Source organism: Bubalus bubalis, chromosome 8 (assembly GCF_019923935.1).
Source record: "Bubalus bubalis isolate 160015118507 breed Murrah chromosome 8, NDDB_SH_1, whole genome shotgun sequence".
Lineage (NCBI taxonomy): Eukaryota > Metazoa > Chordata > Mammalia > Artiodactyla > Bovidae > Bubalus > Bubalus bubalis.
This window is the reverse complement of record NC_059164.1, coordinates 37,730,838-37,756,776: the sequence shown is the minus strand read 5'-3', so window position 1 is coordinate 37,756,776 and position 25,939 is coordinate 37,730,838. Positions and strand designations below refer to the sequence as shown.

Here is a 25,939-nt window from a genome sequence, read left to right as displayed (position 1 = left end):
GCTGAAAGTTAAAAACTGATTATATTTGGAACACTAGGGCTTCCCTGGTGGCAAAGAATCTGCCGGCAAAGTAGGAGACCTGGGTCAGGAAGATCCCCTGGAGTAGGAAATGGCAACCCATTTCAGTATTCTTGCCTGGGAAATCCCATGGACTGAGGAGCCTGGCAGGCTACAGTCCATGAGGTCACAAAGAGTCGGACATGACTGAGCACAGCACAAATACACGATGTCACAGCATGCTACGTATTAATTCATGGTGACAGAACTTTTAAGAAGTTTGTTTGAAATAAAACATAAAGGTTCAAAGAAACAAATTAGGCAATAGAGAAACATTTTAAATGCTCGCTCCTCTATTTAGGCAGCTTTATGTGAGTAGAGGGGAAATTTAAAATGTTACCGAGACCAATCCTACTGACACTGTCTCTGATTGTCCCTACTTTTCCCATATGTATCATGTAACTAAAGTCTGCCTGCTCTTACAGCTATCTCTTCTTTCCATACTTCCAGTTCTTTAAGCACTTGAGTTGAAACCATCCAGACCACTACAAAAGCCTGGTGAGCCCAGTTTTACCTTCCTCTCCTAGAAGCCATCCTTGTTGCAACTGGGCACACAAAAACACCAACAAGGACCCAATTATCCAACAGGCTAGTTCAATCGTAAGACATGTAAAGGGTAGATGCTGTGTCATATTTCTCTTTCTCTCCAAAGTGTGTAGCATAGTATATTATATAGAGAGTTCAGGATTAAAAGCACTCACTAATACAACTCCATTCCCAGAGACTACACACAGTGTGTAGAACACAGTATTCAATAGAATAGGTTTTGAATGAATAAGCATTTTTATTGAACGAATATAACCTATACATTCTTGCCAGGTACGCCTCCTAAAATACCTAAAATATATTCCCACTTCAAAAATTTTCAGTGGCTACCCACTTCCATCTGGATGAAATCCATCAAAGGCCTTCCACAACCCAGTCTCTCCCTGGTACTCTCCTTCTGTCTCTGCTCATTAATCCTTTATAGAAGGCAACACAGCAGAGTAGAAAGGGCACTGCTTTTGATATCAGAATGGTTACTGAGTTATGTGTGAGTCTTGACTTGATGGCTTACTGATGTATGATATTACAAACTCTTTGAACCTCACATTGTACTAAACAAAAGTAATTACTACCTGGCAGAAGTTGTAAACAAAAGATAAAAATCAAAATACACTTAACAGATAGGGCACAGGAAGGAAGAACTGTATGAACTCCGCTTCTACTGCAGTAATGTTTCTTTCCCAATCAGATTATATACCCTTAACCTTTGTTTAGTATGTTCCTCCTGATAGCTGAAACAGAGAATTCAACCTACTATTACTGACACCTAAACTCTGTTCATTCTGTAAGGCCAGCTCAAAAGCTACTCTTGTCTTACGTAAGCATCATATTCAAGCACCAAGCAGATGTAAACACAATTGGTAATCAGCTAATTAAGGGTGGGCCCAAGATAATGTTGTTCTTCAGTAAGAAAATAATTATCTGTAAGGGAAGAACAGATAGGTCTAAATTAGTGATCTGATCTCTGAACTTAAAGCCACCAACAAAAAGTTCCCTCTCAGTCTCTGAGGCTTTAAAAGAAAAGCTGTAATGGGGAGGACTGCAAACCAGCAACTTGGTCAACGTTGCAAGTGTCATACCTTCTATGAACTCTCTCCCTCTCCACGACAGCATAAGCCCAGAGTTGTTACTCTTCCTGCATTCACTGCAGCACTACTGTACACTGCTGTAAAGCACACATAGCTGTGGAATGTTAATTACTTCCTAAGTTATACCCATTAGTTCACCAGATCACAAATTCATTCACAACAAAACAAAGCCAGATTCTTTAGGCTTTCCATCAGTGTTTTCTACATAGTAGGTATTCAACAAATATTTGAATGACCATTATATGTAGATGGTCAGGCAATGAAAGCATTGTGCTATTTCTTTTTTAATTAATGCTAGTACATTTAAGGGAGAAGGCAATGGCACCCCACTCCAGTACTCTTGCCTGGAAAATCCCATGGATGGAGGAGCCTGGTAGGCTGCAGTCCATGGAGTCACTAGGAGTCAGACACGACTGAGCGACTTCACTTTCACTCTTCACTTTCATGCACTGGAGGAGGAAATGGCAGCCCACTCCAGTGTTCTTGCCTGGAGAATCCCAGGGACGGTGGGGCCTGGTGGGCTGCTGCCTATGGGGTCGCACAGAGTCGGACATGACTGAAGCGACTTAGCAGCAGCAGCAGCAGTAGCAGCAGCAGTACATTTAAAAATGTTATTTTCTACTAATCATGCAAGCCAAATATAAATAGTTGCATGTAATTCTGAACACACTTTACACGGCTTTCCAGTTTTAAAATATGTTATTTCTTCTAATAGTCCTTAATACAAGGACACTGACATATTGAAGTATGGTACCCAAGGATGATGCAGATGTTGGCAAAAGCAGAACTAATTGCTGAGTTGTCTAAGTCAGTAGCCCTCAACCCTGGCTAAAAAAAATAAAATAAAATCATCTGGGGAAAAAAAATTTTTAATACCAATACCAAGCCAATTATTATAGTCTCTAGGATAGGAACTAAATAATGGTTTTTTGAAAACTTCCCAGGTAATTCAAATATGCATCTGTGCTTAAAACCATTGAAACACACTTAATTTCAATGAACAACATGAATTGCTGACAGTTTCTGAGAAAGTCACTAAGATCTCTTCTGCTCAGTATTGTTTCCTGGGTTTTAAATATTTAAGTATTTGAAACACATACTCTTTATTAAGTATTTTTCCACCACTCTTGCACCACTATCTATCCAACACCCTTTTGTTCTGATTACCTCAGCCTTAAGAAAAAAGTAATGCATGTTAACAGTCAGATAAAAATTACCTCTCTTATGAGCTCAGTGAGTGAAGAAGCTACCTCAGGGTGGCTGACGACAGGTGACTGGTCTGCAACATTTAGGAAGTCCCTTACACCTGTCGAGGGAGGCAAAGACTGCAAGAGAGAGGCTGAGTCTGACTGAGCAGGCGCAAAAGGGCAAACAATGCTCCAACTACTGTTGGCAGATCTCTAAAAATAAAACTACAAAAGCACTGGGAAGGCAGAATGAATTCCTAACACTTGTTCTCTTCTATTTTAGTCTGTTATGAAGCAGGTGACCTCAGCACCAAGCAATGAGTCTTTTAACTTTCTGTATCCCTCACTTACAGAAATGATCCTCAGTTATGTTGCTATGACTGAATTCATTCCAACTGTTTCATATTCATAATCATAAAGAGAATCTTTTTTTAGTCTTTCAAGACTGCTCTCTCGTAGGATTACACTCTAAAATAAGTGTCTTTGATATTCATTTGCCTATCTTACTTTGAAGATTACTTTCACATGTATTATTCTGGAGAAAAACTGTTTATCTGTTAATATTTTATGTATTCTTTCCGGGACACTTGGTCTAAGAAGTAAGAGTTAAAAGAGTTATTAACACATCCAGAGAAATAGCAATTTAAATGTCTTCCACTGAAAAATCACTGGCCCAAAGAAAGGAAAATTACAGACTTCCTAATAACATATTTCATGAGCCAAATAAGGTCATCCTTATTTTAAATGCTATTTTAAATGTTTGGTCCAGAATAGTTCTGCATGAGAAGGTAATAAAATGTTGAGGAGGACAGCAAGTCTGGAACCAGCTCAGAGCTGCATCCCCCGTCCTCTGTTGGTGGTCTGAAGCACAGAATTCAACTGCTCAAGATCTCAGCTTCTTCTTCATTTATTAAAGATGAAAATAATGTCTATCCCTGTTTTATAAAGTTGAGGTCAGAATTAAATAAGACAGTATCAGCAGGACACTAGCTTACTGTCAGGCCCTTAGCACTCAATAAATACTACAGATGATGGTTACTGGTGACAATAATCTATTGATATTACTCAATGAGCAGCAGATGATCGAACCATCAAGAAGCAATACTGTTTTAACTGCTGCTGCTGTTTTTAAGTAGGCACATACTATTTACATGTAAGAATCCAAAATCTCAAAGCCTTTTTTCTAAACAGGTTTGCCTCTTCCTGTTTTTCTGGCAGACAGAGCATAATAGAAGTGAAAAATATCTTGGGGAATTTTTTTTTCCTGGGTGGTAAACTTTGCTAGAGAAAATTTTGCATTTTGGTACATTTCTCACAACATGCATATACTAGAGATACCTATATTTGATGACAAGTGGAAATTATTTCATAGAAATTGATAGTGCCTCAAAACGCTCAACTTCTAAGCTCAAGCCAAAACAGAAACTACACACACACACACACAATCCATTAATACAGATCCCAGAAAAATCCTGATTCATGATTAATCATTATCACTTTACCTAAATCTCAAACAATGTAATTGAGTTTCCTCCCACCAAGGTGTCAGGGAATACATGAGAAGTCATTTTAAAAAGTAAACTTTGATCAAAATTCTGGGTTCATCTCACAGGCATCACCACTGGACTCTTGAGCTGTCTTCCCAGAGACTGTTCACATGTTACACTTGTGTATTTGTATCTGAAGCTATCTGTGTCCTAACTGTTTCAGCCATTTTCTCTGGTTTGGTTCTCAAAGAAAATAGAAACCAGTTGTAAATCTGGTGAAAACTAGTTTTATTTTTTAAACAGTATATATACTAAGTTTGCTTCTCACCTTATTCTTTAGACCAGAAGTCATTAATTATTGGTATAAAAGAGGAATATTATGCAAAAATCTATGTTAAAAATACTTGAAATTCAGAAGGTCCATTTAGAGTAAACATCATATACCTCCCTTGAGATTAACAAGACATTGTATTAAACTCAGAAGTAACTGAAATATTTCCCAAGTTCTTTCAGATGTAAAATGATGAGGGAAAAAAGTTCCAAAATGCTTATAAACTACTAGCAAGTATAGAAGCATAAACTAGAAGTTTATACTTACTTCTAAGTAAGTATAACTACGTAAGTTTGCTAAAAGTAAGGTATTTAGTTTGCTAAAGTATTTTAACTATATTCAATGTATCTAAAAAAGAAATAATACTATTTGAATTAGTTTGCGTATCTATTATACAAATTAAACAGATTTACACAGACTACATGAGTATTTCTTGGATAACTTTTCTGAGCATTTCTTAAGTGGATATTTCTCAATCCCTTTTTTTGACTGCAGAACCATTCTTATGTCTGTACAAGAGGAACACTGTATTGACTTATTAATTTTCCTTCTATAATATCTAACATTTGCCCAAAGGAAAATGGGTCAACAGCAAGTTTATTTCTATTCATGCTCTGATTTCTCAGCCAAATAAGTGATGGGTCTGCACTTTCAGGCCTGGGCTGAGACTGTTTCTTCAGATGGCTTCCCATCTCTATGAGTTGCTGGTCATATCCTTATGACCAGCAAGTCCCCGAGGGCTCCAGAACAATGTCTGACACTGATTTTGGCTAGAGTCTCATTATTCCTTAAAAAAATAAATGTAGCTTATTCTATTGTATGGGTAGTTTACAAAAAAACGAGTTTTTTTTCCTTAATTCTTGATTACAACCAAAACACTTGTTAACCCAAAATAATCTAGAAAAAAATAATAAAAGTAAAATAAGTATTAATAAGTAAAAATAAGTATTAAGTATTCTTATAACCGTCCTATGAATTATTTAGGCTATGATCTTGCTCAATGCCTTTGTTTCTTCAAGAACTAATATACTGCCTAGCCCATGACTGATAATGTTTAATTATTTTGTCGTTGTTCAGTTGCTCAGCTGTGTCCTACTCTTTGTGACCCCATGGACAAAATATATATAATCTTACTCATCTAATTAATTAGTATATGTTACATATACACACATATTTACATCAGTTCAGTTGTTCAGTCGTGTCTGACTCTGTGACCCCATGGATCACAGCACACCAGGTTTCCCTGTCATCACCAACTCCCAGAGCTTGCCCAAACTCAAGTCCATCAAGTTGGTGATGCCATCCAATCATCTCATCCTCTGTACCTATATATTATATAGACACAATACATATGTGATACATGAGGTACATGATGTGTATGTGCATCTATAGATACAATGCATATTTATAGAAACACTACACAATGTTTTACTAATGAGGCTATATTATCATGAATGGTATTTGTAACAATCTATATGCCAGAAATACTAGAATACCAATGAAATACTAAAATGATAAGCCAAGACATAATTGTAACAGTCATAATTTTAAAATTATAGAACACAAATGCTAGTGTTTAAACAAGATGGTGGGTGTCTACGTGCGTGCCAAGTCACTTCAGTCATGTCCGACTCTATGCGACGCTATAGACCATACAGCCTGCCAGGCTCTTCTGTCCATGGGATTCTCCAGGCAAGAATACTAAAGTGGGTTGCTGTGCTCTCTCCTCCAAGACATCTTCCCGACCTAGGGATAGAACCCTTGTCTTTTACATCTACCTGCACTGGCAGGTGGAGAAGGCGATGGCACCCCACTCCAGAACTCTTGCCTGGAAAATCCCATGGACGGAGGAGCCTGGTGGGCTGCAGTCCATGGGGTCACTGAGGGTCGGACACGACTGAGCGACTTCACTTTCACTTTTCACCTTCATGCATTGGAGAAGGAAATGGCTACCCACTTCAGTGTTCTTGCCTGGAGAATCCCAGGGACGGGGGAGCCTGGTGGGCTGCCGTCTATGGAGTCGCACAGAGTTGGACACGACTGAAGCGACTTAGCAGCAGCAGCAGTGGCAGGTGGGTTCTTTACCACTAGCATCACCTGCAAAGCCGACACTGCTTTTCAAATGTAAGATGAGCACAGAAAAAGCAAGGAACAGAACCGCCAATCTTAACGATGGGCTTAATATTATACAAATCCAACACACTGGCTTAAATGAGGAAAATGAATAGTCTAATGTCACATATCAATATTGTGCTCTACAGCTTGTTCAAAGTACTCCATAATATCACCACATTTGAATGTCACAACCACACAGTGAGCTCAGTAAGAAAGATCATTTGAAAGCATTTTACTGATGAGGAAACAGAGACTGAAGTGTCAAACACTGCAAACATGGGCCCATGGCCAGCAAGAAAGCCTAGGTCACAACTGACCCTACACATATACTATAGAGCTGGTTACTGGAACCATCAAACAAGCTTCAGGAAAAATGACAAGTGTAAAGAACAACTAAGCATAATAACAATGAAATATAGAGTGCTAATCTACGGTAAGTAAGAGTGGCTATGAGTATTAGAAGCACATATCAAGCATCTATCCAGAGAGACCAGGGTGCAAAGAGCATCAAATCTTGAAAGAAGACACATGCAGTATTGATTCCGCAGACAAGTGGTTCTGACCCACTCTAGGGAGGTCTATATGTCCAAAAGGTTTATTATAACAATGTTTTCTTCAAGAAGGTGGACACAGTACCAGCGCTGATAGTTCACAGTGAGCCCCACCTCCGATTCTGTGAGACTGTACACGCTGGGAGTGTACACCTCAGTGAATCCGTGCGTTTAACGTCCTGGCACTGGCTATCATTTATACTTATAATCACATCATCAGCATCCTAAAAATGTACACAATAACAAATTCATACTCTTCTAACATAAAATGTCCCAAACTAGAAGGTACTATTATATTACTTTATGAGAAGAAATAAAAGCTTTCCAATTTGGCCTCTGGTTGTTTTTGTTTTTTTTTTTTTAATTAAACTAATCTTTAAAGGCCTAAGGGTTCTGTTTATTTCTTGGGAAGTCTGTCTGGCAAGAATCATCCTATTCATCCATCACATATTTTCCTAAATCTAGAGCAGACCTATTGGTGTTGTGCCAGAGAGGAGTACAAGCATAATAATATCAGATAAAAGTCTCTCTTTGTAAGGGAAGGCCAGAAAAATGCCTTCAGCATGAAGTCTAGGAGCTGCATGAAACTCCCTAGAATTTTTACCTCTGAGATCTCAAAGACAAGTTCTGTTGCTACATACATCTTGTTTCTAGTCTAGTCAGGTAGGTTTTGCACAATTCTTACCCACTGCACAGGCTGTGCAGGAATATGCAACAGTAGTCTTTGAATATTTTTCCTTAGCTTAAGTGTATTGCACTTTATCTTTCATTAGTTCAATCTTAATTTTTAAAAGAAAAAACATCTCAAAGACAAACCAGTTAGCAGGCAACCATATATGTGTATGGCTAGTACATGATGCTGAAGCTGAAGCTGTAGTACTTTGGTCCCCTGATGGGAAGAGTCGACTCACTGGAAAAGACCCTGATGCTGGGAAAGATCAGGGAAGGCAGGAGGAGAAGATGATGAAGGAGGATGAGATGGTTGGATGACATCACCAACTCAATGGACATGAGTTTGATCAAGCTCCAGGAGATGGTGAAGGAGAGCGAAGCCTGGCATGCTGCAGTCCACGGAGTCACAGAGTCAGACATGACTGAGTGACTGAACAACAAGTACATATATACACACCCAGTAAAAAAATATTGGGAATATAAATACATGAAGCATTCATAGTTAAATGTTCTACGGGAATTATTTTTAATTATGTCTCATTTAAAATGAAGCCACTGAAATAATTATGGTATCTGATGACAATCTAAGCCACCAGATACTGAATGACTCAGTGTGATATCCTGACCTCCTCAGCAGAGCATCTCAGACTTGGTGTCTGTACTACCGTACTGAGGCTGCCAGAAAGCAAACCACCACAAAACAGGTGGCACAGAACAGAAAACCTTACAGTTCTGAGGATTAGAAGTTTAAGATCAAGATGTCAGCAGGGCCATGCTCCCCCTGGAGGCACTAGGGAGGAACTGTTCCAGGCCCCTCGCCTAGTTTCTGGTGGGTCCTTGATTTAGGCAGCACATGGCACTGTCCCTATGTTTGCGTCAGGGTCCAAATTTTCTCTTTCAATATGGATACTTGTGATAGACTACAGCCCACCTTCCTGCAGCTTGAACTAATTTAAACTGATTACAGCTGCAAAGACCTCATTATAAACTAAAGACACATTCTGAAGCAAAGGTGGTTAGAGCTTCAACACAGGGATTCTGGGAGAACACAAGTCAACCTATGCTTGATAAAAGCTTAAGATCAAAAGAAGAAAAAGAAGAAGAGATGGAGAAATTGGAAAACATAGATGAAATGGGAGCACTGAAACTGAAATAGAGAAAGTGAAACAAATGAGATAAAAGAAAAAGATCATCATAATGATTATAGTAGACATACTTTAGAAGACTTGTGAATTTTTGCCTCACTAAAAACTTTGCCATTTTGATTCTACTTGTTTGACTCAGTATGAATAGAATGTTAGATTCTTATTTAAAAAAAAAAAAAAGATATGCAATAAGCAACAGGTTTACTGTTAGCATAGGGAACTATAGTCAATATCTTATAATAACATTAAAAGGAAAATAATTTTTAAAATAATATATGTATATAATTGACCATCTTGTTGTATACCTGAAACTATACTTCAATAAAATATGTATCTTAAGAGAAAAAAATAGATAACCAACAAGAACCTACTATATAGCACAGTGAACTCTGCTCAATGTTATATGACAGCCTGGATACTAGGGGAGTTTAGAGGAGAATGGATACATGTATACATGGCTGCGGAGAAGGCAATGGCACCCCACTCCAGTACTTTTGCCTAGAAAATCCCACAGACGGAGGAGCCTGGTAGGCTGCAGTCCATGGGGTCACTAGAGTCGGACACGATTGAGCGACTTCACTTTCACTTTTCACTTTCATGCATTAGAGAAGAAAATGGCAACCCACTCCAGTGTTCTTGCCTGGAGAATCCCAGGGACGGGGGAGCCTGGTGGGTTGCCGTCTATGGGGTCGCACAGAGTCGGATACAACTGAAGCGACTTAGCAGCAGCAGCAGCAGCATACATGGCTGAGTCCCTTCACTGTTCACCTGAAACTATCACAACACTGTTAATTGGCTATACCCCAACACAAAATAAAAATATTTTTTAAAAGATTAATAATTGTGTGACATATAATAAATATCCCACTTCTCGATGTATTTAAGGAAAGCATATATTTAGGATAAGAAGCAGCTAGAACAAGTATGTCTCAACTATTTTGTTTTTTTAGAGTTGATATAGCTACAATCCAGACATATGTATATTAGTTTATAAATACTCAATATTTTACTATATGTTACATATACATTAATAAATCACAATCTAAATTTCCTACTAATGACACCATATACTGGAATGCATGGTAAGGCATACTGGTGATAGAGTCTGAGCACAACATGACTATATAATTGGTGTCTGAACCTGGACACTTCGAAAGTGACAGTGTAGTATTAACAAGCAGGAACCAAATGGGTCCTGGTCAAGCCCAACATGAGGATAAGTAAGAAAAAGAACTGGGCTGAACTAAAATGCTGGAAGGTAGATATCTTTTCCTTTATTAGTCTGTAGTAGAGAATGGGAAAGGCAGTGATTATTCTACTCACGTAGGAATACCTATAAGGAGAACACCTATAAGGAGAGAGAAATGTGAGGAAATGCACTAGATTTTCCACAGTATCAGAGTATAACATATATTTCTTTTGTGAATAAAATGAATGATATGCCTGAGAAAAGTATGAGGTGGACAATATGAAAAGGAAATATTGTTAATCACATAAAAGGGGATCTTTCTAGATTCTCCTACATATATCAGAGTAGAAAACACTTCTGAATTATTTCAGTTCAGTTCAGTCGATCAGTCTTGTCCAACTCTTTGCAACCCCATGGACTGCAGCATGCCAGGCCTCCCTGTCCATCACCAACTCCCGAAGTTCACTCAAATTCAAGTCCATTGAGTTGGTGATGCCATCCAACCATCTCATCTTCTGTCGTCCCCTTCTCCTCCCACCTTCAATCTTTCCCAGCATCAGGGTCTTTTCGAATGAGTCAGCTCTTCCAATCAGGTGGCCAAAGTACTGGAATTTCAGCTTCAACATCAGTCCTTCCAATGAATATTCAGGACTGAATTCCTTTAGGATGGACTAGTTGGATCTCCTTGCTGGCCAACGGTCTCTCACTAGTTTTCTCCAACACCACAGTTCAAAAGCATCAATTCTTCGGGGCTCATTTTTCTTTATAGTCCAACTCTCACATCCATACAGGACTACTGGAAAAAACCACAGCTTTGACTAGACAAACCTTTGCTGGCAAAGTAATGTCTCTACTTTTTAACATGCCACCTACGTTGGTTATAACTTTTCTTCCAAGGAGCAAGTGTCTTTTCATTTCATGGCTGGAGTCACCAATCTACAGTGATTTTGGAGCCCAAAAAATAAAGTCTATCACTGTTTCCACTGTTCCCCCATCTATTTGCCATGAAGTGATGGGACCAGATGCCATGATCGTAGTTTTCTGAATGTTGAATATTAAGCCAACTTTTTCACTCTCCTCTTTCACTTTCATCAAGAGGCTCTTTAGTTCTTCACTTTCTGTCAGAAGGGTGGGATCATCTGAATATCTGAGGTTATTGATATTTCTCCTGGCAATCTTGATTCCAGCTTGTGCTTCTTCCAGCCCAGTATTTCTCATGATGTACTCTGCATATAAGTTAAATAAGCAGGGTGACAATATACAGCCCTGACGTACTCCTTTCCCAATTTGGAAACAGTCTGTTGTTCCATGTCCAGTTCTAACTGTTGCTTCTTGACCTGCATAGATTTCTCAGGAGGCAGGTCAGGTGCTCTGGTATTCCCATCTCTTGAACTTTCCACAATTTGCTGTGAACCACACAGTCAAAGGCTTTGGTATAGTCAATAAAGCAGAAGTAGATATTCTTCTGGAACTCTCTTCCTTTTTCTATGATCCAAGATGTTGGCAATTTGACCTCTGGATCCTCTGCCTTTTCTAAATCCAGCTTGAACATTTGGAAGTTCATGGTTCATGTACTGCTGAAGCCTGGCTTGAAGAATTTTGAGCATTACTTTACAAGCATGTGAGATGAGTGCAATTGTTCGGTAGTTTGAGCATTCTTTGGCATTGCCTTTCTTTGGAATTGGAATGAAAACTGACCTGTGGCCACTGCTGCGTTTTCCAAATTGGCTGGCATGTTGAGTGCAGCACTTTCACAGCATGGTCTTTTAGGATTTGAAATAACTCAACTGGAATTCCATCACCTCCATTAGCTTTGTTCGTAGTGATGGTTCATAAAGCCCACTGGACTTCCCATTCCCAGGATATCTGGTTCTAGGTGAATGATCACACCATCGTGATTACCTGGGTCATGAAGATCCTTTTTGTATAGATCTTCTGTGTATTGTTGCCACCTCTTCTTAATATCTTCTGCTTCTGTTAGGTCCATACCATTTCTGTCCTTTATTGTGCCCATCTTTGCATGAAAATTTCCCTTGGTAGCTCTAACTTTCTTGAAGGTATCTCTAGTCTTTCCCATTTTATTGTATTCCTCTATTTCTTTGTCTTGATCTCTTGAGGAAGGCTTTCTTATCTCTCCTTGCTATTCTTTGGAACTCTGCATTCAAATGGGTGTATCTTTCCTTTTCTCCTTTGCCTTTCACTTCTCTTCTTTTCACAGCTATTTGTAAGGCCTCCTCCGACAACCATTTTGCCTTTCTGTATTTCTTTTTCTTGGGGATGGTCTTGATCCCTGCCTCATGCACAATGTCACAAACCTTCATCCATAGTTCTTCAGGCACTCAGTCTATCAGATCCAATTTCTTGAATCTGTTTGTCACTTCCACCATATAATCGTAAGGGATTTGATTTAGGTCATACCTGAATGGACTCATTGGAAAAGACCCTGATGCTGGGAGGGATTGGAGGCAGGAGGAGAAGGGGACAACAAATGATGAGATGGCTGGATGGCATCTGATGGACATGAGTTTGAGTAAACTCCGGGAGTTGGTGATGGACAGGAGGCCTGACGTGCTGCGATTCATGGGGTTGCAAAGAGTTGGACACAACTCAGCGACTGAACTGAACTGAATGGTCTAGTGATTTTTCCCTACTTTCTTCAATTTAAGTCTGAATTTAGCAATAAGGAGTTCATGATCTGAGCCACAATCAGCTCCTGGTCTTGTTTTTGCTGACTGTACAGAATTTCTCCATCTTTGGCTGAAAATAATATAATCAATTGACCATCTGGTGATGACCATGTGTAGAGTCTTCTCTTATGTTGTTGGAAGTGGGTATTTACTATGACCGGTGTGTTCTCTTGGCAAAACTCTGTTAACCTTTGCCCTGCTTCATTCTGTACTTCAAGGCCAGATTTGCCTGTTACTCCAGGTATCTCTTGACTTCCTGCTTTTGCATTCCAGTCCCCTATAATCTTTTTTGGGTGTTAGTTCTAGAAGGTCTTGTAGATCTTCATAAAACCATTCAATTTCAGCTTCTTCAGCATTACTGGTCAGGGCCTAGACTTGTATCACTGTGATACTGAATGGTTTGCCTTGGAAACAAACAGATTATTCTGTCATTTTTGAGATGGTATCCAAGTACTGCATTTCAGACTCTTTTGGGGTCTTAACCCCATTTAAGCCAATCAACTAAAAAGGTAAACTATTTGTATTTTTTTTAACAACAGAAATAAAAGAAGCAAAGAAATTTCTTTTGACTGAACAACAGGAAAAAAAAAAAGAATATCTTGGACCAGAGATCCTGGGTTTCCATTTTCACTTGTTTAATAGCATTCCCTCCTAACCAATGTAGACAGTGATCACTGGGATTACTGTTTCTATACTACACCACTTTGTGTTGCCATTCTTGCAAGTGCACTGTCCTAAAAGAGAACAAACAGCATGTAGCTATTCTCCATTTACAGAAAAGAGTAGATGAGCAGAAACACCTGGTATTCATTTCATAGTCATCAAGATATTTGTGTGTGTGATCAGTTCAGACCAGCACTATAAAATTTCAAAGCTCCATATAAGACAGACACTATACATGTACCTACAAATAGAACTGAGCAGTGCCATGACTTTGTCCCAGGAGTACTTGTACTGTTTCAGGGACTCTGTCAATTGTTCTCCCCTGAAAAACATGGAGTACTTTCAACCAAGAAGAATCTTCATTAGCTTACTATGCCGCTTTCCCAGGTGAAACAAATACCCATAAGGAAAGTGTATGTCCATGCTAATTACACTTTGCCCACAGGCCACTTTGGCAACTGTCCAACACTTCTGGTATCTACAAAGCATTTTATTCAATGTGCACAAGGACAGGAGAGATTGTCTCATTTCCGCTCCAGACTCAGCAGGAAAGAGCAGACACCAATATGCTTCTGTTAAAGACAAGTTTCACTACAAAATTTTCCTTCAGGAAATTCAGAGATCTCCAGGAACAGGAGAATTTTACCCTTGCACATGTGACTATATGTTAAATAATTACACTTCCTGCTTCACCAAGCACTAAATTTAAGAGCTTAATTTTGAAAATATTTTGAACTAGCTAATTTACCCTTTTAATGGCATACTTATTATCAAGGATCAATGAATAAAACTCACTGGTGTGACAAAATGTTAACAAAATGCAAACACCACCTAAGCATTGTGGGAGTGAGCCAAAAATAGACATCATTGGCAAGAGGAATACATATCAGGGGCCAATTTATTGTGCAGATTCCATCTAAATCAGTGGTTCTCAACCAGGAGTGACTGTGCACCCAAGAAGACATCTGACAATGTCTGGAGATGTTTCTTTATTACTATGACTTGGAGAACTGCCACTAGCCTCTAACAGGTAGACCGAGGATGCTGCTAAGTATAAAGCACACGCCAAACCACTGTCACAAAGAACTATCTAGTCCAAAATATCAATAGCACCAAGCCTGAGAAACCCAGCCTTACAATGTATGGGAAAATTCGTGGTTTTTTAAAATAAATTCCATGTGGTAATACTATTTTTCCTAGGTACATTTTAATAGACTTCAATAGTTACTTTCAGTGAAGCTTCTTTGGTTTGATTTTTCTAACTTGTCAAAATTATAATTCTGAATTTTCCCAAATACTATAAAATTATTATGAAATGCTAAGAAAAATACTATAAAATTAAAACAAAATATTTTTAGGAGAAATGAAGATTGGTAAGAAATATAAATGAATCAAAACTGAGCTGCATGTAATATCAAATGACAACTTCAAAAACCTCTTAATTTCCAGTTTTCAACTCATAACCAACTCATGGTTTGGTTTGATTTTTTTTTTTTTATAAAACACCACTTTTAACCCATCACATCATTAGGGCCAGAAACAGAACCATGCTTGTTGAAAGATAAAAGAATGAGAAACGCTTTCAAAAATGTACCTAAATGAATATTAAGAGGAAATCTATTGCTATATCTTGAAAAATACTAGAATATCTTCTCTGTGATATACTTTACAGAATAATTGCTTTAAGCAGCTTGAGGTTCTTGTTTCCATATTTTAAACAACAACAATTTTGGAGAATACATGCCTTTGATAAATTTCTATTATGTTTTACGTGGAGCAGATTTTCAATCTTCAATTCAGAATGTAAAGTATTCAGAAAAATCAGAGTAGGAAGAAAGTCATCAGGCCACAGCTTCCTCTAACACTGGCTTTATCACTTATTTCTTTATGATTCAGTTATCCTTTATACTTCTTCAAGTACAAGTCCTTCAAAATATCTTTATCTTTTTATTCCAATGGTCTTGCCCTCTTAATCTACCACACTGGTATTCCACTAACCATAATTATGTTAAATAGCATTTTTGCTTCATTATTATAAAATACCACATATATTCAGAGCAGTTCTATACTAGCTATGTCCAGCTTCTTATCCGCACTTTATTATGTGCCACTGATCAATTCAGTTCACTCACTCAGTCATGTCCGATGCTTTGAGAACCCATGGACTGCAGCACGCCAGGCCTCCCTGTCCATCACCAACTCCCAGAGTTTACCCAAACTCATGTCCATAGAATCAGTGATGCCATCCAGCCATCTCATCCTCTGTCATCCCCTTCTCCTCTTGCCCTCAATCTTTCCCAGCATCAGGGTCTTTTCCAGTCAGTCAGCTCTTCGCATCGGGTGGCCAAAGTATTGGAGTTTCAGCTTCAAAATCAGTCCTTCCAATGAACACCCAGAAGTGATCTCCTTCAGGATGGACTGGTTGGATCTCCCTGCAGTTCAAGGGACTCTCAAGAGTCTTCTCCAACACCACAGTTCAAAAGCATCAATTCTTCGGCACTCAGCTTTCTTTATAGTGCCACTGATAACTATCTACAAAGACTTTAGAATAGTATCAGGAGTTCTAAGGGGTAGTATCTGAAGTTACATCGAAAACCCCAAGAAATCATGCTCTCACAGCTTTTTCCAGGACTCTATGGCAAAACACTGGTGAGAAAACTTTCAGAAGTGGAAAGCCCAGATGATATTTACCTGACAGTGTTTGACAGCTGCAATCACAAAGTCAAAACAGAACCAGAGAAAACTCCTCCCTTAAACTATGATTTGCATTTACATGGTCTACATAATGAGGATATACCACTGCTAATAGACTGCCTTTAAAATCACCTCTCTGGGAAGATTCTGTTTATCCCATGTTTCAGAGAGAAGAGGTCCTTTGAATCTTTTTAAAAGGGCCGGGGGGCGGGGGTTGGGGGGGGGGGGCAGGTCTCAAATACTGGATGGAGCATAAACCCAAGGATGAACTTGTGTACACCTGTTCCATCAGGAAAGGAGTAAATATAGTGGTAGAGGGATAGGGAAAGAGGCAGATAAGACACAAAGGCACATTTCAACACAGTTGGTTACTGCCTCCATACTATTAAATATGAGTCCATGTCAGTTCCTTCGGATAGCCCGCCTATGGGTTAAAGGTGACTTAGTTATATGTGCTTCTAAAGACTTTCACTTACGGTGTATTTTCTGCACCTTTTACACTCTTATTTCTCCCTGCCTACCCCACATTCCAAATTACTTTTTGAAAGACAGGGATTTCACAAAAAGGCTCACATAAGGAACTTGAAGCACAGGAAAAGACAGAGCCAACAGAACGAAAAATAATCATCTATTTTTCATTGTTTTATATCACAACACATCTGCCTTTTCCTTTTTGCTTAATAAGCATTCTTTGTAACCTTCGGACTCCTTTCATATCCCTAAGTTTTATAAAGCACATATACATACATAATATAGCAGTTTGGCTCAAAAAAAAAAAAAAAAAAAAAAGCACAGCAGTCTTATTTTAACTCAACCTTACAACATCAACTTAAATAAATGGCCTCTGGTAAATAAACCTAAAACAGCATAATTATCATTAAAACAGATTCAATGTTAGGGTTGCTGCTGCTGCTGCTAAGTCGCTTCAGTTGTGTCTGACTCTGTGCAACCCCAAAGACGGCAGCCTACCAGGCTCCTCTGTCCCTGGGATTCTCCAGGCAAGAATACTGGAGTGGGTTGCCATTTCCTTCTCCAGTGTTAGGATATTTCTAAATAATAAAGATAGGTGATTACCAGAAGGATAAAAGGTGTTTTCTTGGGTGTTACAGAAGGAAAGAAGACCGATTTGACATGCTGTAAGTTTCGTAAGTGCAAAAAATCCTTGTCGCTATTTACTCAAATGCACCTGAATACTGGGGGTTTCAATATTCACTCGCGTAACAAATCACCAGTCACAGGCATAAGTTTCTGCAAAAATTTCCTGGTCAGTAATGTGTTAAGTCAGGCAAGTTCCAATTTCATTCAAAATATAAATTTACAGTGAAAAAAATTGTGCTCATAAATTACTATATTGTGGACTTCCTGTCACATTCTTTTCATATTAGTATTTTTTAATACAATATTTTGCTATGCCAAAAACACAGAAAACTCTATGATTAATACATATATGTGAACATCTTCTAACCCAGAAACCATCATAACATAAACAAACGTGGGCTCTCATATGCAAACATCTTAGGAAAGAATATGCATGCAGCATTATCAAAATATTTTTAAGAGTAAGAATCACAAAACTATCAAAATGAAAACTGTTGAACTTGAATGCTGGAAACTCTGATTCATTATAGTCTTCCCTGGAAGTAAGTGCTTTTCTAACCAGTTTCTGGTACTTCATTTGCCCTAAGGTGTCGTTTTTAATTTGTTCTGAGGTGTTTCTACCATAGATCTGCCACATCTAAGTCAAACTTAGCAAAGTAAGCTGCCAGCTAGTTACTCTTACAAGTTGTCCATAATGCCATGATTTTAAACATGAAAATTCATAAGCATCACCTGGCAGGGCTGTTAAAAAGCAGGTTCCTGGGCCCACCTTAGATTCTGAGTAAATTCATGACCGAGGCAGATGGTCTGTGGAGCACACTGACAGATGCTATCTTCTTCAACACAGGCTACAGTAATGTGGAATCACACAACAGAAAATTCTACAAGAATCAGACTTTCTCTAATTTCCATACAACGGTAACTTTTTATTTTGTTTTATTTTGGGGTTTTGTTTGTTTGTTTGTTCTTAAGTTTTATTGCAGTATAGTTGCTTTACTGTGTTGGTTTCTGCTGCTGCTGCTGCTGCTAAGTCGCTTCAGTCGTGTCCAACTCTGTGCGACCCCATAGACGGCAGCCCACCAGGCTCCCCCGTCCCTGGGATTCTCCAGGCGAGAACACTGGAGTGGGTTGCCACTTCCTTCTCCAGTGCATGAAAGTGAAAAGTGAAAGGGAAGTCGCTCAGTCGTGTCGGACTCTAGCGACCCCATGGACTGCAGCCTACCAGGCTCCTCCGTCCATGGGATTTGGTTTCTACTATACAGCAAAATGAATCAGCTATATGTATAAATATATCCCCTCTTTTCTGAAAGGCATAAGTTTATTAAAACAAAAACTGGAATAAAACTTTAAAGGATATTTTTAAAAGGACTCCAACTTCATCATATCTTCTCCTAACTTTTATTTTCATTGAGAAATTGTGCAAGGTTAAGTTTACATTTTTCTAGGTTCTGGCTTAAGACAAGAACCAGGTAATCCCATCTTCATTTCTGATTCTACCTCTAGAACTTCAGCATCACTAAACAGATGTTGAAACACACCACTTTAAATACAAGTTTTAAAACCAGTTTATCTATAAATAAAACTTTGCTTCTGACTGTCAAATGAAAAATCATGGATGGAGCATAAAACCAAGAAAGAGCTTGTATACACCTGTTCCATCAAGAAAGGAAGAAATACAGTGGCAGAGAAATAGCAAAAGAGAGGCAGATGGACACAAAAGCACATTTCAACACAGTTGGAGACTGCCTCCATACCACTGAATATGACGCTTGTCAGTCCTAAGCAGCTCACTCGGAGGAAGGGCAGCTCAGATGGAATCAGATCACGTGTGCATGCTGCTGCTGCTGCTCCTGCTAAGTCGCTTCAGTCGTGTCCGACTCTGTGCGACCCCATAGACGGCAGCCCACCAGGCTCCCCTGTCCCTGGGATTCTCTGGGCAAGAACACTGGAGTGGGTTCACGTGTGCAAAGGTGTGCCTTAAATGAAATCTAATTTAAAAATTGAGGACGGTCAGGGAAAAGAAAGAATACTGCAGCGACTTTCATTTCTGGGCCATCTAAGGTCAACAGAATAACCTCTCAGATTAAACTAAAATAAAAATTTTATTTAATTTTAAGCAGCAAAGGTTCTGTTTTTCTTGTTCATATAGTCTTTAACCACATTTTCCCTACCTATTGTTTCATGTAGCTCTAAGAAACAGCCCTAACTAACCCTTAGCCAAAGCTGCTCACTACGAAGATAATACTTTACTTTCAGATGTGACATTTAAAAGACAATGACATCTGGTTCTAAATTTCTAGCCATATTTTTGGCCAAATTGCAAATATATTAAATTACATTAAAATATTCATGTATGAAGGTCATCTCGGCAAGATATTTTGAATGATATGCACATAAAATGTAATAATTGATATTTCATTGCAATAATTAACTATAATGGTTACCAAGGTGTTGGACAATTTCATTGGTAAGATTTCAGCTGATTTCTTAAAATCAATGGCCTTTGTAATGTGCTGAATTGAACATCCTTTTCAAGAAATCTTTCTTCAAACTACATAGAAACAGCTACAATTTTTACTATGTAAAATCCATGAAGTTTTAAGAATTTGTCAACAAGGTATTTTTTGTGAGCTTATCCTGAAAGTCATTTAAAAGAGATTACCATTCTGGGAAGTTTAGCAAGAGTTTGTCTAGCGCTGTTAAGACTGGTATTGTTCTTGACCTGACATCCCAACTATTAGCTGAAAGAAGCAACATCTTTATAAAAAGATCTAGTGTAATTCAATTCGTTTTAAGTAATCCACTAAAGAACAGTAAGAATCCTTTAAGACATTCTTAAAACATATAATTCTGACTTTTTAGGAAGCTAATTTCTCAGCAGTCTGGAAAATTCATATAAAAATCCTTGAGACAGCTGTTCAGGAATAAGTGTATAGAGAAAGATATTACTCAGAAGGACTGCAAGAAAAGACAGAAAATAAAGAGCAGCTAATCTTGTTGTGCCAATCTACTGATATAATTTAATATGCCTCAGTTTTGTTAGGTAAAATCATATACGTAACTTAAGGACATCTTTGGTAACAAACTGTCAGAAAAATCTCTAATTGAACCAACAGAAAGCAAAAATATTCTTGTCCAATAAAGCTTTTTAATATACATGTCAACTTTAAAGTGCACAGATGCATACGGAGTAAGTGAATTCTACAAAATGAAAAAGTTCTTGAATTTTCATTACTTACTAAGTGAACATTTGAACCAAAGATAAATGGCACATTGCATTCTTTGAAAAAAAAAATTGCCTTTTGCAAGAATCATTTTGATTCTGGATGTTATTCAACACAGTGAAAACGTTTATACTTTTATACTTCAGCAGACACTGAAATCTGAGAAATAGGTAGACATTTTTATATAGCCTCAGCCTCAGAGACCAACTACACCTAATACATATAATTTTTTAAAGACAAGGTAAGGAAGGGGGAAAGGAAAAAAACCTCACCTACCTCAGGAATGTTTAAGATGTTTTCATCTTGATTCTGGGACATAAAATCTTTGTAAAGTAACAATTTTGTGTCCCTCTGTTTTTGAATATATCCAAATAATTCCATAATCCATCAAAAGGGAATACTAGTTAACTTCACATGAGTCCTGACTTAATGAAATGGTCCTAAGAAGGGTATGCAGCCCATATAACTTCATTACAGTACCAAAATATTTGCTTTACTGATAGCAAATGTTTAGACCTATGGCAAATGGTAAATGTTCTAAAGAAAACACATTAAAAGTCAAATAAATTTGCTTGTGAAGAACATAAAATGCCGGTAAGGAACTACAGCATGTAACAATGTGAAACTGGCAGCTCCTTCCAAACTAAAGTATTACGATGACTTTGAGAAAAAATGCCATTTCTATCTAATAGCCAAAATAAAAGATAAGCATTAAAGTAGGACATATCACTTAAAAAAATCTTTTAATGTGAAAACCTTCAATTTTGGGAGTTTTGTTTCTTTTTATGCCACTTTAAACTGAAAACATTTAGTTACATTAAATAGCCAAATCAATTTAACTAGAGTTATTCAGATTACACTCTGCAAATCCAGCTCAGGTAAAGTACAGAAACGAAGGGTGTTTAGACACTTTGATAACAGTCTGAAAAAGTAATGTTATGACTACCGAATATAGTTATTTAAAAACAAAGATTCATACCTCTCTAAACCTTATTTTTCTACTGATTTTCATTGTATGCTAGAAAATTACACATTTGCAATGAATATGAAATTTACAAAAAATAAACAAACTCTGTTCCTTTAGCACAGTTAGTGTGAAAAGCACTGAATTAGATAGACAATTACTTTGGCCAGAATCTCGTCATGTTAGCAAATTAATTAGTGCTAAAGGTATAACAAGACAAATCCTGAATAAATTAGACAATCAGCAGTACTTTTAAAACAAAGTCAGTAGGTATACATGGTACAGAGCAAAGGCACACCTACATGCAAGATAAGAGGGGCCTTTTTTTTTTTTCCAGGTAAACTTATTGAGTACCCAGTACTTAGGTACTGTGAAGAAGCATCTTATAATACTTTCATTGAAAAGCAGAAGCCACAGCTATTCACCTGAATCTAGTCAGTGAAGAGGAGAAATCACGTATGGATGCTTTCAGTTACATATGAACATTCCTGCATTAATACTCTAACTGGGGCATTAGTTAGAAAACATGATCATACCATAAATACATATAAGCAAAACTAGATGCTGATTAAATTTACAGAATCACCTAGTTTATACAGGCAGGGAAAGGCACACAATTTAGGGAGAGATCTAAGATTTCATAATGCCAACACACTCCAGTACTCTTGCCTGGAAAATCCCATGGACGGAGGAGGCTGGTAGGCTGCAGTCCATGGGGGTCACTAAGAGTCGGGCACGACTGAGCGACTTCACTTTCACTTTTCACTTTCATGCATTGGAGAAGGAAATGGCAACCCACTCCAGTATTCTTGCCTGGAGAATCCCAGGGACAGAGGAGCCTAATGGGCTGCCGTCTATGGGGTCGCACAGAGTCAGACACGACTGAGGCGACTTAGCAGTAGCAGCAGCAGCAACCTTAATTTAGAAGTAACTTGATCCTTTACATTACAAAAGAACTGTCTTACAGTTTTTTCACACATTTATTAACAATAATTGTGCAAACTGGCTTAAACCACAGTACAGAGAACTCTTTTCTTTGTAGAGGGTGAAAAGTTCAGCTAACTAACTACACTAGTAATGAGCAGTTAATGAGCTTTTGGGATTTGCTTTCCTGACTCCTGATGGGATGGATCAGCACCAATGTGGCAAAGCACAGATCGCCTGAGGCAAAAATGATGACAGTTATCTGAGTGCTTCCTCAAAGTTTGTGAACATCTTAAGTGGAAAGGAGTAAGTTTCCCCATTTTCTAGTTGTTAGTGTTTATATGATGGTTGTCTAATAATAAAACTCAAGGGAGGAAGAATTCTGAGACAGCTCGCGTGCATCATCCATGCTCCTGGTCTAGGGGGGGAACCTGGGATCAAGAAGGGCTGTCACTCCCATGATTGTTATATGGCTAAAGTGAAGGGATTCTATAGATATAATCAAGAGTGCAAATGGTCTAACTTAACTAAGTGAAGGTCCTTTAAAGAGGGATTGGGACCCCTTTCTGATCAGAGATCTTACTGCTGGCCTTGGCCTTGAAAGAGTAAACTGCCATGTTGTGAGAAGACCTCTGAGAGGTCCCTGCGGAAAAGAAGTGAGTGGCCTCCAAGAGCTGAAAACAAACAGGAAGTGGGGAGGTAGTCCCACAACCACAAGCAAGCATCCACAACCACAAAAGCCTGAAAAAAGAGCAGAGAGTAGCCCTGGAAAGGAATGCAAGCCAGTCAACACCTTATTGCAACCATGTGAGACTTTGAGGAAAGGAACAAGCAAAGCCATGGCTAGACTCATCACCATGGAAACTGTGAGAAAAGAAATGCCCATTGTTTGAAACCACTGAATTTGTGGTATTCACAACATAGAAGACATCAAACTAAAATAAACACATGAGTCTAGATTACTTAATTCTAAACAAAGGATTCATTTTCTCTCTCAATCTTCACATAAAATGCCTTTACAAAGATTCTGTATGGTTTGTTTCATTCACTATACTTTAAACGAGTGGTCATGGTCAGTGTTCAATCTCCTTTGTATAGTCTGATTCACATCTTTCTTGCATAAATCATGAGGATTTAACTGTTTCTCTAACTTCTCTCATTTAGGAATTTCCTTACTATGCTGCTGCTGCTAAGTCACTTTAGTCATGTCCGACTCTGTGCAACCCCACAGACGGCAGCCCACCAGGCTCCCCCGTCCCTGGGATTCTCCAGGTGAAAACACTGGAGTGGGTTGCCATTTCCTTCTCCAATAAATGAAAGTGAAAGTGAAGTCGCTCAGTCATGTCCGACTCTTCACGACTCCATGGAGTGTAGCCCACCAAGCCCCTCCATCCATGGGATTTTCCAGGCAAGAGTACTGGAGTGGGTTGCCATTTCCTTCTCCATTCCTTACTATGAGGAAAGCTGGTCAACTGGGCACAACGAAAGGCCATACTTCATGTGCTTCTACACACATACCTCTTTGAAACTTTAAGATGTATAATGAGCCCTAATATTAATTCTCCTTGAAATAGATATTTTAAACAGTACAATTGAGTTCTACTCTTTTAAAAACACTCATAATATTCATTTATTCCATGGGTAATATATGATAACATGGTTTTTGCTCATCTTTAAGAAAATGAAAGCACTATTCTATGTTACACACAATTATTACTGATACTTTAAAGTTACCATTTTCAGACAATTTGCAACCATTACTAGAAATATATTATCAAATGAGAACATCTAGGGCCTATTTCACAGAACCAAAACCTCATATGTCAATAGGCCACTAACATTATTTCTCTGCACCCAAGAATGCAAGGTCACTGACCTTATATATTTATTTGTGGGCCCTTCAATCAAACCAAGAAAGGAGTCTGAGACCATATCACACTTAAGTACAAGTGGGGATAGCACAGAGTTTAAAAAAAGGAGGAAAACATCAAATTTTACCACTTTTGCTATCAGAAAGATTATTAGAGAGATACTAAAATGTGGGGGCTGGAGGTGAGAACTCTTCAGAAGCATCCTTACCAGCAGTGGAATACTTGGGTACCAAGAAACTTCTCATTTATGCTCAACAGACACGTGAATGCAAATGCATGACAACTAAGACCAACTTGTTCAGAAATGACTGGGCGGTGAGTAATTATAGAAAGGGCTAAAGCCAGGAATTCTTCCTTACAAGATACTGGTGGAGGCAAAAATGAACTCAAGTCACCTGACTCCACTAAATTCTCTTGCTTCTAGTCAAATTATATTTTCCAGTGCTTTTTTTTGTGCCATACTTCATATGAATTAGCATTCTTAATTCTCACAACAACCTTATGAAGTTTTAGCAATGAAAGAGTTAACTTGTTCAAATGGTAGAGCTGATCTCTGAACCCACACTATTGGCCACGCAAGCAAATTCCAGGAGGGAATTAAGCCCTAATATTCAAAAGCATCCATTGTTAACTTCACCCTATACCTTTGGAATGGTCACTAAATAAACACAATCATTGTCTGTTCTGTGGTTCAGATGAGGAAACCTGGTTAGGAAGGCTACAACCACACCACAAATGATCACTTTCTAGAATTCAGAAGTACTTAATAGTCACCTCAAAAAACACAGCTTCAATGGCACTCAGCATAGAACCAACATCTAATATTTATAAACTATGTATATATGTGTGTTTACACACATTTATAGTTTATATATATAGTTGATGCATTTCTTTGTGAAGATTAAAATGCAATACAGAAAAATACAGAAGAAACATAAAAATGAAATTGAAGAAACATAAAAATGAAATTGAAAAACAGACTCTGAGCAACCTTCTGAACTCAGGTTTTAGATCCTTGTGTTTATTATAAAAGCAGAAAATCCCAAGAGCCAATCTACATCACTTATAGGAAGAAAAAAAAAAAAAAAAAAGAGGTGTAGGACCAAATCCAAAGTTTGCAACCTTCAAATCGCCCCTCTGTCAGGATCATTTACACCCAGGGTCTCAGCTGGCTTTTACACACCACACAGACAGGTTGCATCACCTCTGATAATTTAAGGAGATAAATGACCTCATCTAATTATCATGCATGGTTTGCTCTGTGATGAGTTACCATTCCCCTATGTTTATTTATTACCATCAAGTATTACTATAAATTTTAAACAATTACTCACTAGCAGATCTTAACATCATGGATCAACCCCCTGGGAACTGAGCTACACAGGCACAATAAAATTTCATCTCATGAAAATTAATTCTGATTTCTACATTTACATCGACAGGAAA

At 38.2% G+C, this 25,939-nt stretch overlaps 1 protein-coding gene across 14 annotated transcripts in view; it reads right to left on the bottom strand.

Moving 5' to 3' along the window:
* CACNA2D1 (calcium voltage-gated channel auxiliary subunit alpha2delta 1) overlaps nt 1-25,939 on the bottom strand; it is a 524,082-nt gene that overhangs the window by 485,061 nt on the left and 13,082 nt on the right. Inside the window, exon 1 of one of the 14 annotated variants that reach the window (XM_045166390.1) lies at nt 2,909-4,723. The exons of the other annotated variants lie outside the window; for them this stretch is intronic. The gene's annotated coding sequence lies outside the window, so the exon portion shown is untranslated. Of the gene's footprint in view, nt 1-2,908; nt 4,724-25,939 lie in introns of those variants that run through there. 14 annotated transcript variants of the gene reach the window in all.